Source organism: Mesocricetus auratus, unplaced genomic scaffold (genome assembly GCF_017639785.1).
Source record: "Mesocricetus auratus isolate SY011 unplaced genomic scaffold, BCM_Maur_2.0 Super-Scaffold_100011, whole genome shotgun sequence".
NCBI classification, from domain to species: Eukaryota; Metazoa; Chordata; class Mammalia; order Rodentia; family Cricetidae; genus Mesocricetus; species Mesocricetus auratus.
The window spans coordinates 30,471,584-30,484,178 of record NW_024429195.1 but is presented as its reverse complement, the minus strand read 5'-3'; positions in this window follow the sequence as shown (position 1 = coordinate 30,484,178).

The window sequence follows — 12,595 nt, the reverse complement described above, 5'->3', positions numbered from 1 at the left end:
CAATGTCCATCTCTACAGTGACAGGCTTCCTCCATCAAGGCCACATCTATTCCAACAAGGCCATATACTCCTTATAGACCACGTATTCAAATACATGGCTCTGTGGGGGCCATACGTATTCAAACACAGCTTCACTATGTAACAGGGCTGGCCTTGAACTTGTGATCATCTTGCCCAAACTTCTGGACTTACAGACCCACAGATCATAACCACCAATTTACATGGTTTGAAAAGAAAGTTTAAACATTTTTCTCTTTAGATCTTGTACTCCAGAGGAAGGGAAGAATTGATACTACCTTGATGACAAGGCAAATCTTGACCAAATGAGGGCCTGGGGTGGGGTGGGGTCACCTCAGTCAGTTTCTTGGAGAGAAGAATGATAGGAAAGGAAAGAAAGTCAGGTTACATCTCTGATTTATGTCCATTTGGAGATAAATACTGTCTTAGGGTTTCTATTGCTGCAATGAAACACCATGACCAGAATGTAAGTTGGGGAGGAAAGATTTATTTGACTTACACTTCAGCATTGCTGTTCATCACTGAGGGAAGTCAGGACAGGAACTCAAACAGGACAGGAACCTGGAGGCAGGAGATGATTCAGAGGCCACGGAGGGGAGCTGCTTATTGGCTTGCTTCCCCTGGCTCATTCAGCCCACCTTCTTCTGGAGCCCCGGACCACCTGACCTGGGATGGCACCACGCACCATGGGCTGGGTCCTGCTTCAATGATCACTAGGTGAGAAAATGCCTTACAGCTGGGTCTCATCGAGGCATTTCTTCAACTGAGTCTCCTTCCTCTCTGATGACTATAGCTTGTGTCAAGTTGACATTCACAAGCAGCCAGTAAAAAGAGTATGACCTTCATAGGTGCATATGTTTGAGTACTTGGTTCCCAATTGGTGGAACTGTTTGAGAAGGATTAGGAGGTGTGGTCTTTTTTGGAGGAGGTGTGTCAATGTAGATGGACTTTGAGGTTTCAAAAGACTCAATTTTATCTGTATTCTTCAAGAGCAGGAAACAGGAAATACACACAAAGTAGTTTTAGAAGATCCAGCTTTTATTCATGAAAATAGCAGCAAAGTTTAGTCAGAATGTGACTGCTATAGCAGTAGGACACATTTAAGCTTGACCAGTAGCCATTTGCTATGGTAATTGCTGATCTCTGTATTCAGTGACTTTCAATAATGGGTAACTATTTCTTGTTTATGAGGTCAAGCGTTACCTTTGCATCTGCTGGGCTTGGCTGGACTCTTCGTGGGGAGGTTACTTGTATTTTCTCTTGCCAAGTCTCCAGGTTGAATGAGTGTCAATAGCATTGGGGTGTAGAAAACACTCTGTCCACAGGGAGACATGAAAGGGCAGGCCATGCATTAGTGAGTCTGGACCTTGACTCCATACTCTTAGGCCTCATTTGGATTACACATTTAACTTGGCCCTTTGATGCATGGCACTGATTGCAAGCGGTCTCCTCTTTCTCCTTTTCTTTTTGAGCCAGGGTTTCAGTAGCCCTGGCTGTCCTAGAACTCACTATGAAGATGTGCTGGCTAGTTTTTTTTTTTTTTTTGTTACTTTGACACAAGGTAGAGTGAGTAAACATCTCTATCAGTTGGCCTGTAGGGAGCATTTTTTCGATTAATGACTGATGTGTGAGGATCAAGCCCATTGTGGGAGCTATCTCCCTTAAGAAGGTAGTCCAGGTTTGTGTAAGAAAGCAGGCTGAGCAAACCGTGCATGGAGAGCAAGCCAGTAAGCAGCACACTGATGGGGGAAGTCCTGTACATTTGTTAATAAAGTACTGTTGAGCCAATAAGAATCTAGATAGGTGGGACTAGGAGTCCAGGAGGATTCTGGGAAGGAGAAACACAGAGAGTTCGAGATGTAACCGCCATGGGGTAGGAAGCCCGGAACTATTCTCAGGTAAGAAACATACTTAGATTAACAATTATGGTGTAATTACTTAAGTCAGAGCTAGCCAGTAAGAAATAAGCAAAGGCCAACAGCTTCATAATTAATACAGCGTCTTGTGTGTTATTTGGGGACTACAATGCGGCAGAGCCCAGGTGACTGGCGGGGGATAAACCAAAGCGGCTAGCAAAGAAAAAGCTTCTCTTAACAAAATGGTTGTCAGGAGTGGGATTGAATTTCCACGCAAAACAACAAAAGCTTTAAAGGAATTTTAGAAACAGAAGAACGGAGAGAAGCACAAATTTTTGATAGCAGCATTTTTCTCAGGTGTTTTGCTAGCGACAAGTTGAAATTCACGTGGCTCGCTTACCAGAGTCTTCCTGACTCGGCATAAAAAGAAAGAAAAAAAAACAGCAGCAAGGTTGTTTTAAGAGACTCTGCTAACGATTAAAAGGTGTGTACGTACAGCTGGAAGTGGCAACTTTTGCTGGATGTCAGCATGGACTGAGGCGGTAAGCTGGAATCACGCTTACGCCTGCCATCTTGGAAACAGCCGCGGTTTTACAAATAAGACACGTGGCCAGAAAAACATAAAGATTTACAGTAAAGTCAGACTTGGATGAAGAAAATCTCTAAAGGTTTACAGTGTGTTTAAAAATATACGTGAGACTGAGAGAGAAAATAAAACGACAAAGTGGTAAATAAATAGAAAAGCCGGGCGTTGGTGGCGCACGCCTTTAATCCCAGCACTCAGGAGGCAGAGGCAGGCAGATCTCTGTGACTTTGGAGGCTGTCCTGGAACTCGCTTGGTAGTCCAGGCTGGTCTCGAACTCTCTGTGTTTCTCCTTTCCAGAATCCTCCTGGACTCCTAGTTCTGCCTATCTAGATTCCTATTGGCTCAACAGTACTTTATTAACAAATGTACAGGACTTCCCCCATCAGCACCCCTCCATGACCTTCATATGTTGCCTTCAGGTTCTTCCTTGAGTTTTTCCCTGACTTCCTTTCATGAAGGACTGTGAGCTATAAGTTGAAATAAACCCTTCTCTGTCCATGTTGCTTTTGATCTTGGTATTTATCATAGTAATGGAAACCATACTAGGTTAGTAGACTACAATGACTGCAAACTTACAGAGATCTACAGGTCTCTGTCTCCTGGGTTGGGGCATTAAATCTGCTTTACTTCCCAACTCTTAATGATCCTTGATCCAGTTTGGAGTGTTTCAGTTCAGAGTGAACTGCTACATGACAGCAATCAGTTCTTAGTACCAAGCTGTGCCTATATATCCCCTGATGTCCCTCCTTAATCTGTCACTACTTCTTTCTTTTTGTTTTTTAAGATTTATTTATTTATTATTTTTAAGATGCATTTATTTATTTATTATGTATACAGTGCTCTGCCTGCATATATACCCATGGGCCAGAAGAGGGCACCAGATCTCATTACAGATGGTTTAGAGCCACCGTATGGTTGCTGGGAATTGAACTCAGGACCTCTGAAGATCAGCCAGTGCTCTTAACTGCTAGGCCGTCTCTCTAGCCCTCTTCTTTCTTTTCTTAAAAATGCATTTTAGCTGGGTCTGGTAGCTCATACCTTTAATTCCAGCAGTCACGAGTCAATGGCAGGTAGGTCTCTGTGATTCAAGGCCAGCTTGCTCTATATGGTGAGTTCCAGACCAAACAGGGTTATATATTATCTCTAAAAAGTCTATTTAATGTTATTCATCATTACTTTCTCCTTCTTCCCCCCCTCTCGTGTGTGTGTGTGTGTGTGTGTGTGTGTGTGTGTGTGTGTATGCATGTATATAGGTCATAGACTTTTAGTTGTTTTTCTATTGTAATAGACACTATTACCAAAGCAGCTTATAAAAGAAAGCATCTAATTGGCTTACTGCTCCAGAGTGCCAGAGTCCTTGATACTGGAGCAAGCCCATCCCTTGACACACCTCTTCCAGTGAAGTCACACCCCCTAATCCTTCTACTGAGAACCAAATATCCAAACATATGAGTGTATGGGGACATGCACATTCAAACTGCCACACATGGCTTGTGTGTGGAGGTCAGAGGATAATACTGTGAGGTTGGTTCTCTACTTCCACCCTTTGTGGGTTCTGAGGCTCAGGCTCATGTCACCAAGCCTCAGCAGCAAGTGCTTTTACCTGCAGAGTCATCTTGTTGACCACGTTGCCCCTTTCTTCCCTTGTCACTTTCAGAGACAGACTTTTTTTTTTGAGAGATATTCAAGTATCTAAACTGTTCTTGCAAGCTACTTGCTTTGGAAGAAACTTGACACTGGGAACAAATGCAGTTCACATAATGAGTCTCATGATTCTGTTGGCAGTATTAATCCATTGTGACTTCCTCTTACTCTCTCAAGTTCTCTCTAGCAGGGTCTTTTGTATATTCAGCTTTTCAGGGAGGTTCTTCCCCATGTGAGTTTAAATGCAATAACAGAGGAGGTGCTAAGAACATTTTATGAATGAAGCCATTGCAGTGTGCAGCCAGTGTTCCATTTGTCCAGACTGTTCTGGAACTTGTCATCTAGTCTAGGGTAGCCTCGAACTTGTGATACTCCCATCTCTGCATCCTGAGTGTGGGGTTATAGATTTGCTTTATTGCATCCAGCAAGGTAAGCAGTATTAGATTAGTTTCCCGTGGCTGAGACAAGGGACCACAGATGCGGCAGTTTGGAGCAATGGGAATCTATTTTGTCCAGTTCTGGAGGCTGAATCTGAAACCAGTACCAGTGCACCCAGATGTTGGTCTCCACAGTCACATTTCTCTTTTCTCATCTGCACATGTCAGCCCATTCTGCCTCATCAGGATACTCACAATTGCTTTTGGGGCTGATTCTGATAATCTAGGCTAGTTTCTTCACCTCCAGATCTTTAACTGTAGGCAGAGTTTTCTTGTCCTGCAGCCACCCTCAAATAATCTCTCAGAGGCTTAATATTAATTACACATGCTCAGCCAATAGCTCAGGCCTGTTACTACCTAACTTTTAAATTTAAATTAACTCATGTTTCTTATCCATGCTTTGCTATGTGACTCCTGGCTTATTACCTCATTTTCTATATGTTCTGCCTCTTTGGGGCTGGCTGGTGTCTCCCTGACTCTACTTTCCTTCTTCCCATCATTCTCCTAGTTTGGTCCATCATTCCCCTAGTTTGTTTGTCCTGCCTATAATTCCTGCCTGGCTGCCGGCCAATCAGCTTTTTATTAAACCAATCTGAGTGACAAATCTCCGAAGTATACAAAAATATTATCTCACAGCAATTAACTGAAGATCTTCTTTGTATGTAAGGTTATTTTCACAGGGATCAGGGCACAGGTGCCTTTGAGGAACCATTTTGCTTTCTCTAGGACTGAGTTGTAGATGATCTGGGGGAGCTGTCTTTCTCTGCATGAACTTCTAATGTGGTCTAATCAGTACTCATTGGTTCCCTCATTGGCGATCTGGCTTCTGCCCTTTTGCTCATGATGAATCTGATTGGAAGACTCTCCTTCATTCAGTCCACTTTTCTAAATTCTGCTCACCCCACATTTTAGAAACTCTAGTAGACACACTATCCATTATTCATCACACAATAAAACAAATTTTAGAACATATTTTATTTGTGCACTTTGCCCTTCTGGCTAGATTTCAAGACACTTGAGGGCAGAGACCATCTTAATGCATCTTGTATCACATGGACAGTACACTATTTCTCAGAAAAGCATTAAAGGCTTCACTTTTAGAGGTGTTACTACAATAAGTAACACTTGTAAAGCACTGGAAGTTGGTCCTGATGCTGGAAGAGGAACAGGTAGCAGCTCCATGCCAGCTGTTAGGTATTCTACAAATATTTCCTATCTTCAACAGGTTTTCAAGGCATTGTTATTTACTGTTTTGTATATTTATAATGGCCTCATTTCTTCTTTGATGAATAACTCCTACTCTATCGTCGGCCTGGCTCAGTATATTCTGAGGTTTAGCTAAGTAGATTGTTTTCTAGAGACCAGGAACTTGGGCTGGCTGTCTGAAGAAGGGAGGCATTGCATCAGCTGATGGGCATGACCAGAAGGAAAGCCTCCCCCCGTAACCCATTCTTTTGAGACAAGGTTTCTCTATGCAACAACCCTGGCTGTCCTGGAACCCACTTTCTAGGCCAGGCTGGCCTCAAACTCATGGAAATCCACCTGCCTCTGACTCCTGAGTTCTAGGAATAAAGGTGTGCACCACCATGCCTAGCCAAAGGAACGCCTCTTATGTAGAAGCTGCCTTGCAAAGTGTCTAGCTACATAGCCTTCTGTGCCAGAGTCACTCTTACTCTCCCACTAAACTCTTCCTGTTGATTATTCAAAGCTAGATTCTAGCATTTACTGTGGTAGGACCCTGGTTGGTTTCAGAGAACATGCTACAAACTGCAGATCCTTGTGTTTTGCAATACTTTCAGTTCTGAGTTGAAGGAAGGCAGGGGCTACCACTTCAGTTTCCAATAAGCAAGTTGCAGATCGCAGTGCTCAGATGTGAAGTCAGTCAGTCAAATTAGCATCTGTGTTGTCTGAGGCTGAATGTCAGCGCTGCAGATATGTATTCAATATTCTAGACATACAGTGAGAGGAAGGAGGGCAAAGAATGTAATGCAAGGGTCAGTCATGCTCCGACCTTTAAACATTTCAAAGAGTAGAATGAACCTATTGTCTATGTGAACATGAAAAAAGAATTCATTTTCAGTTAGATGTAGCTCACACCTATAATCCTAGTATTCAGGAGGCCGAGGTAGGAGGAGGCCCCTGTGAAGAGAAAAAGTGTGTGTGTGTGTGTGTGTGACAGAGAGAGACAGAGAGAGAGAGACAGAGAGAGACAGAGAGAGAGAGAGAGAGAGAGAGAGAGAGAGAGAGAGAGAGGAGGTACCTTTGTGTTTATGGCATATGAGAATACCATGTGTCTTATAATTAATTATAATTAAAATGGAGACATCTAGGACTGTGCAGGGACTGGTAGATGTTCAATTCTGAAGTTTTTCTGAACAAGTGGCATTTTTCTTCTGTAATGAATCTGAAATTCCCCCCCTGGAGCCAGCTAGTATTTTCCGCATTGTCCAACACTTCTGTGTTCTCTATGGATAACCATTTCAAGTGACAATTCAGTGTGGGAATAAAAAACGACCAGGTATCCCGAAAATCATAGAAATCAACACATTTTACAAAATGGGTTATGATTGTAGGGCTAAATTTTGAAGATGTTTGCCATAGGAATGCAAGCTGTGAGTTTAAATCCATCAAATTTTGTTGATCACATGTACTTACAGATAGCCTCAGCATGCACTAGGATTGCGGTGCTAGCCTTGGCTGTCCGGTGCAAAGCCTGGACCTGGCTACATGGTAACAAGGGCTAGAAGTTTCTTGTCATGACAGAACTGCTGAGTCAAGCCCATCTAGTATGTTTCCATCAGGGTCTGGAATCTTTTCAAGGCAATTTACTAATTGGTCCTCCTGGCTCAGAAAGCTAGTGACAGGAGTCACCGATGTGGCCGACTTTCTTATGCCTGTGGTGTTGACAGAGGCCTGGGTGGACATCCTGGGTGGTAGTGATTCTCTGCCAGAAGCAAATCCGGTATGCTTATTATCACATCAGCCAGAGACCCAAGTGTAAGTAATGGATCTCAGAGGCGACTAATTCACACAGCTCTGCCTGCAGTTCATCAGGGAAACAGAAGCGTGAAGGAGGCAGGCATTCCACTATGCTGTCACATGCCTCTCTCACCATGTCCGTGGCTAACAGTGGCCTGAGGCAAGCCACCACACACTGTAGTTACTGGCCATAGCCATAAGGATATTGAAAGCCCCAGAGCTCCTCGGTGGAAGACCAGGCCAGGCTCCGGGAAGAAAGGAGATCCACTATCGTCACATACAGACACTGTGGACATTTCCCACTTTCCTCTGCAGCCACTTCCCAAGGAGATACGTGTTTCAGGTCCTTTAGAGACCTTTGGGAACTGACTTTGAGCAAAACTGGAGCATGCTTAGTGCCTATCCTTTCTGCCAGGAGCAGCTCATTGGGTCTAGCACATCTCTGGCTGGGCCTAGGAGGACACTCAGTTCATCTTGCAGGTGGTACCTGAGTCTCTGGAGGTGTCATTGGAATTCATTGCCCAGGGTCTCCACACTGGATCCCTAACCCTTGAGAAATAATGACATTCGTGGAAAGGACCAGGAAGACAAGATGGTAGTCCCTTCCCCTAACACACCACAACTATGATAAAAACTGCAGTCCTGGAATGTGTACCATTTCCAAAGACCAAGAAGTGGACATGGTTGTTTTTACTATGCCCATGATCTATCTTTGGCTTTAGACTGAAAAACTATGACGATAACTAATGATCAACCAACAGAGAACACTTCAGTCTAGTTGTTATTTCAGAGAAGATCTCCCTGAAGCAAATTAAAATATCTCTTGCAGATGGTTTGCAGCTACTGGTTTCTCATGAAGCTAAACCTGAGGATAAGTAACATGACCTACTCCATCACTACAGGTCATGTCAAGTACTGAGTCTTCAGAGAGCTTGGCCATGGCTTAACCAACCTTTTCTGTAAAGGGTTTCATGGTAAATATATTTGCTCCTTAGGCCATAAGATATGTGATGCAGCTATTCAGCTTCACTGCTGTAGCAGGAATGCAGCCTCAGCTCTAACAGAGGCCACATACCCAGTCATGGTCTTTCCCATCAACCCACACAGGGCATACAAAATGCTAATCCATACAGAGATGATAATGGGCAGGTGGGATCCGGAACAGAACTTGGTAGGTGTCCAGTGGCAGACGGTGAGAGAGACACTCTGAAGAAATACAGGGCATACCATCGGTGAAAATTTGGTGGTAAGGGTTAGAAACAGTTTAAGCTGTTAACTTATTTTGGCTCATGGTTCATCATGATGGTGAGGGCACGGTGGGGCAACTTAGTTGAAGAAGGGAAAAGGGAAGGTTTGTTCAGCTGCCTCCTCACATAGGGTATGTGTGTATGGGATGACAGTCCCTGGGGAGTGAGTGGTACTTCTCGTATTCAGATAAATCTTTCCCCCCAGTTAATCCTTTCTGAAAGAGTCCTCCGGGACATTCCCAGAAGTGAGCCTCAATGATCTCTTCTGGGTGATTTTTCAAACCCCAAAAGCAAGGTCCAGTGGCTCACTGACTCATGCTTATAATCACAGCCCTTGGGAGGCAAAGTGGATGGGAACAGACAGGAGTTCAAAGCATGCTCTCAATACAAAAAAATCAAACAAACAAACAAACAAACAAACCAAAATGTGAACAGGCATGCAGTCAAGTTAATAAAGAAGACTAAACATCATAATAATCTAGAAAAAGAAGTTCAAGGTTTTCCTCTTTACTTCCTACTACTGAGAGAGGCATAATCCCCAGTGAACTCCATGTCGTAGGTAAAGATCTTGCTTTGACTGACCTTCTGGGGTCCGAGACACAGCACTGGAGCATGGCTGGTGTGTATGAATGTGCTCATAGTGGTTTCTCCACCACATGGGAGGACAGGGCTCCCTGTCTGGTGCTGGGCATCAGAAGGATGGTGTTGTAATTGCTTTGAGAGATGGTCTGCTCATCAAGGTGAGAACCTGTGAGCCAGGCTCCTGAAGGACTGTGGGAAATGCTGCATTGCACATATCCACCAGGTCTCCTGGAAAGCCGAATGGCAGCTTACCTCATTCTGACCTTCAGAGCTACTCTCAGAGTTCGATCATTCTGACACAAGCCTGCCATCTAGTCAGATAATTGTCCTCTGAATTTAACAAGTGGAAACCAGTTTACTTTTATATGCATGGTAAAAGGGGCAAGTAAGAGCCAGCAGAGGAAAAATTGACATGATCAATAACATTGTACAAAAATGAACACTTCCCTTGGATTCATGAAAAATTGATGCCATGTGCTGACTAGTGTGTGTCAGCTTGACACAAACTAGAGTCCCCCGGGAAGAGAAAACATCAGTTGAGGAATTGCCTTCACCAAATTAGGCAACTCTGTGGGGGCATTTTCCTGATTAATAATTGACATGGGAGGGTCCAGCCCAATGTGGGCAGTACCGTCCCTGGACAGTGTTCCCAGGTTGTGTAAGAAAGCATTCTGAGCAAGCCATCGTATGGTGAGATGAGACTTCTTGGGGATAGACTACATACACATCTACTCACCCTAGATAGCAAGCTCAGTACAGACCAAAGCACAGATACCATCGAAGTCCAACTTGGTGAACCGATGAGTTTTATTGGGTTTACTTACAGGAGTATGGGTAATGGGAAAATTACAGGAGCAGAAATGACTCAAAGACAGCGGCGCCATCAAAGCCCACCCAGCATGAGTGACAGCTCACAAAGCGGGGAACCTGGATCACCCTGCACAGTCTGCAGGCAGCTCAACAGTTTGGGGAGTGTTCTTTCCTAGTGACTCAGATGCTCTTTTCCCCCCTTTTATTGAAAATAGATTCCTTTACCATACAACATATCCTGATTATAATTACCCATCCCTCTACTCCTCCCAGTTCCCCTCTACTTCCCCTCCCATCCAGATCTACTCCCTTTCTGTTTTTTATTATAAAAGAACAGGCTTCTAAGAGATAACAACCATACATGACAAAATAATATATAATAAGATAAAGCAAAAACCATCACATTGACTCTAGACAAGGCAGGAAAAGAGTCCTAAGGGCAGGCACAAGAATGAGAGACCCCGCTCATTCTTACACTCGGGAGTCCCATAAAAACATTAAGCTGAAAGCTATAATTGTAAGAGAATGTGAGTGCCAGTCAGATTTTGGCAACAAAATGTAAGTGGGTGTGAGTGTTACAGCTCTGGGGTTGCAAAGGTGTCCTGACTTATTGGGAAATCAGGCTACCTAAAGCTGCAATAGGACAGCTCAGCCCTGGAGGAAAAGATGTCCTGACTTATCGGAATCCCAGACTACCTAGGATGGGGTGTGGTGGATGATGGTCTCCCCACAGGCTATAGCAATGCTGGTCCTCTCCTAGAAAGACGTCTTACAGCTGAGTTCTGTTCTGTTCCCCTAAGGGAACTCCTAGCAGAGCTAAGCTCTTCTTTGGCTAAAGTCTGCTTAAGCGGAAGCCCCTACAGAAATGTAGCAATCTCCTCTGGCTCTACTGAAAAGTTGTTACTTTTCTGGCACAGACCTGTTCATCCCCCTAAGGGAACAACCCACCAAGTTCTTCTATTCTGTGCCCGGGAATGGAGATCTTCACCCAAGACTCTTTTGAGGAGATTTGGGAAGGAGGAATCCAGGGGAGTGGCTGCCTCTGCCAGTGTGGGAAAGGACAGCCTGCAACTGAACAGGCAGAGGGGTTTAGACAGGGTTTCCTAGGGACAGAGTTTTCCAGGGGGAGGTTTTTCTGCTCAGGGATTGGTTAGTTTTTCTGCTCAGGGACTGGTTAATTTTTCCTGCTCAGGGATTGGTTAGTTTAGTGGGACAGGGGCAGAGATGGCTCTGATTTCAGGGCCAAACTGTGTTTTCTCACATTTTAGCCTTTTTGGCTCTAATTTTAAGACTAGGGTGTATTTCTTTCACTGGCTCTGATTCTAGGGACAAAGTGTGTTTCTTTGCTCTGGTTTCATAGTCAGGGTGTTTTTCTTTGGTTCTGAGTTCAGGGATAAAGTGTTGCCTTCACTGTCTCAGGTTTCAGATCTTGGGTGTGTTCAGAGTCAGGGCACTCAGAAATTGGTTGGTTCTGCATTTCAGTTGGTCAGATGCAGAGTTGTCTCTGGTGTCAGGACCAAAATGGGTTTCTTTGGCTGACCTGCCTTTTCTGTTGGACACCCTGAGCTCTGAGAGGAGAGATCTGATAGAGAGATCCATTTAGACCCTCTTTTCATATAATTTCTGGCTGTGGGTCTCTGCACCTGCTCCCATTTGCTGCAGGAGGAAGCCTCTTTGACGATTACCAAATAACACACTGATCTATGAGTATAGCAGAGTACCATTAGGTGACTGAGATGTTCTACACTTCTTCCAGGCAGCCCAGCTGGTCTCTGCTTCTTCCATGCAGACTCACTTGTCTGAGAGTAACTTTCAGCAGCATTTATTGTTTGTTCTTGGAAAGGAGTGAATCCGATCGGTTCCAGGGACTTCCTGAAATCATTTGGGGTTGTTTGCCTTCTGGCTTAAGAAGCTTCCTTGAAGAATTGAATGTCTCCATCTCAGAGGAAACAGCTATTGAATTCTTGGGCAACACGCTAGTAAGTACCATTCTTTCACGGCCTCTGCTTCAGTTCCTGCCTTGGCTTCCATTGATGCTGCACTGCCACCGTTTGCTTTCTAACCCACTAAGTCCATGCAGTGCTGCGTGCTGCGATGTTGTCTGATGTTGCTAGCCTGATCTTGTACATGTCCTGTGCAGGAAACTACGGTTACGGTGTGTCCGTGAGTGCAATGGTTTTGCCATTCCTGGAAGACAGCCTTCCATTGCACTCCTCTCCACTTCCTGGCTCTTCCATTCTGTTTCCTCTTCCTTGATGTTGTTGATGAGGCTGAGCATGCAACAGTCACTTATTCTGGACAAGTTGAACAGTTATGAGTCTGCATTAACAGCTGCTTACTTCAGAAAACGTTTCTCTGACTAAGGCTGAGAACTGTACTACTGATACAATCATACTTATTTAGAAGGCAGTTTGACATGTCCATTTAACTAAACAT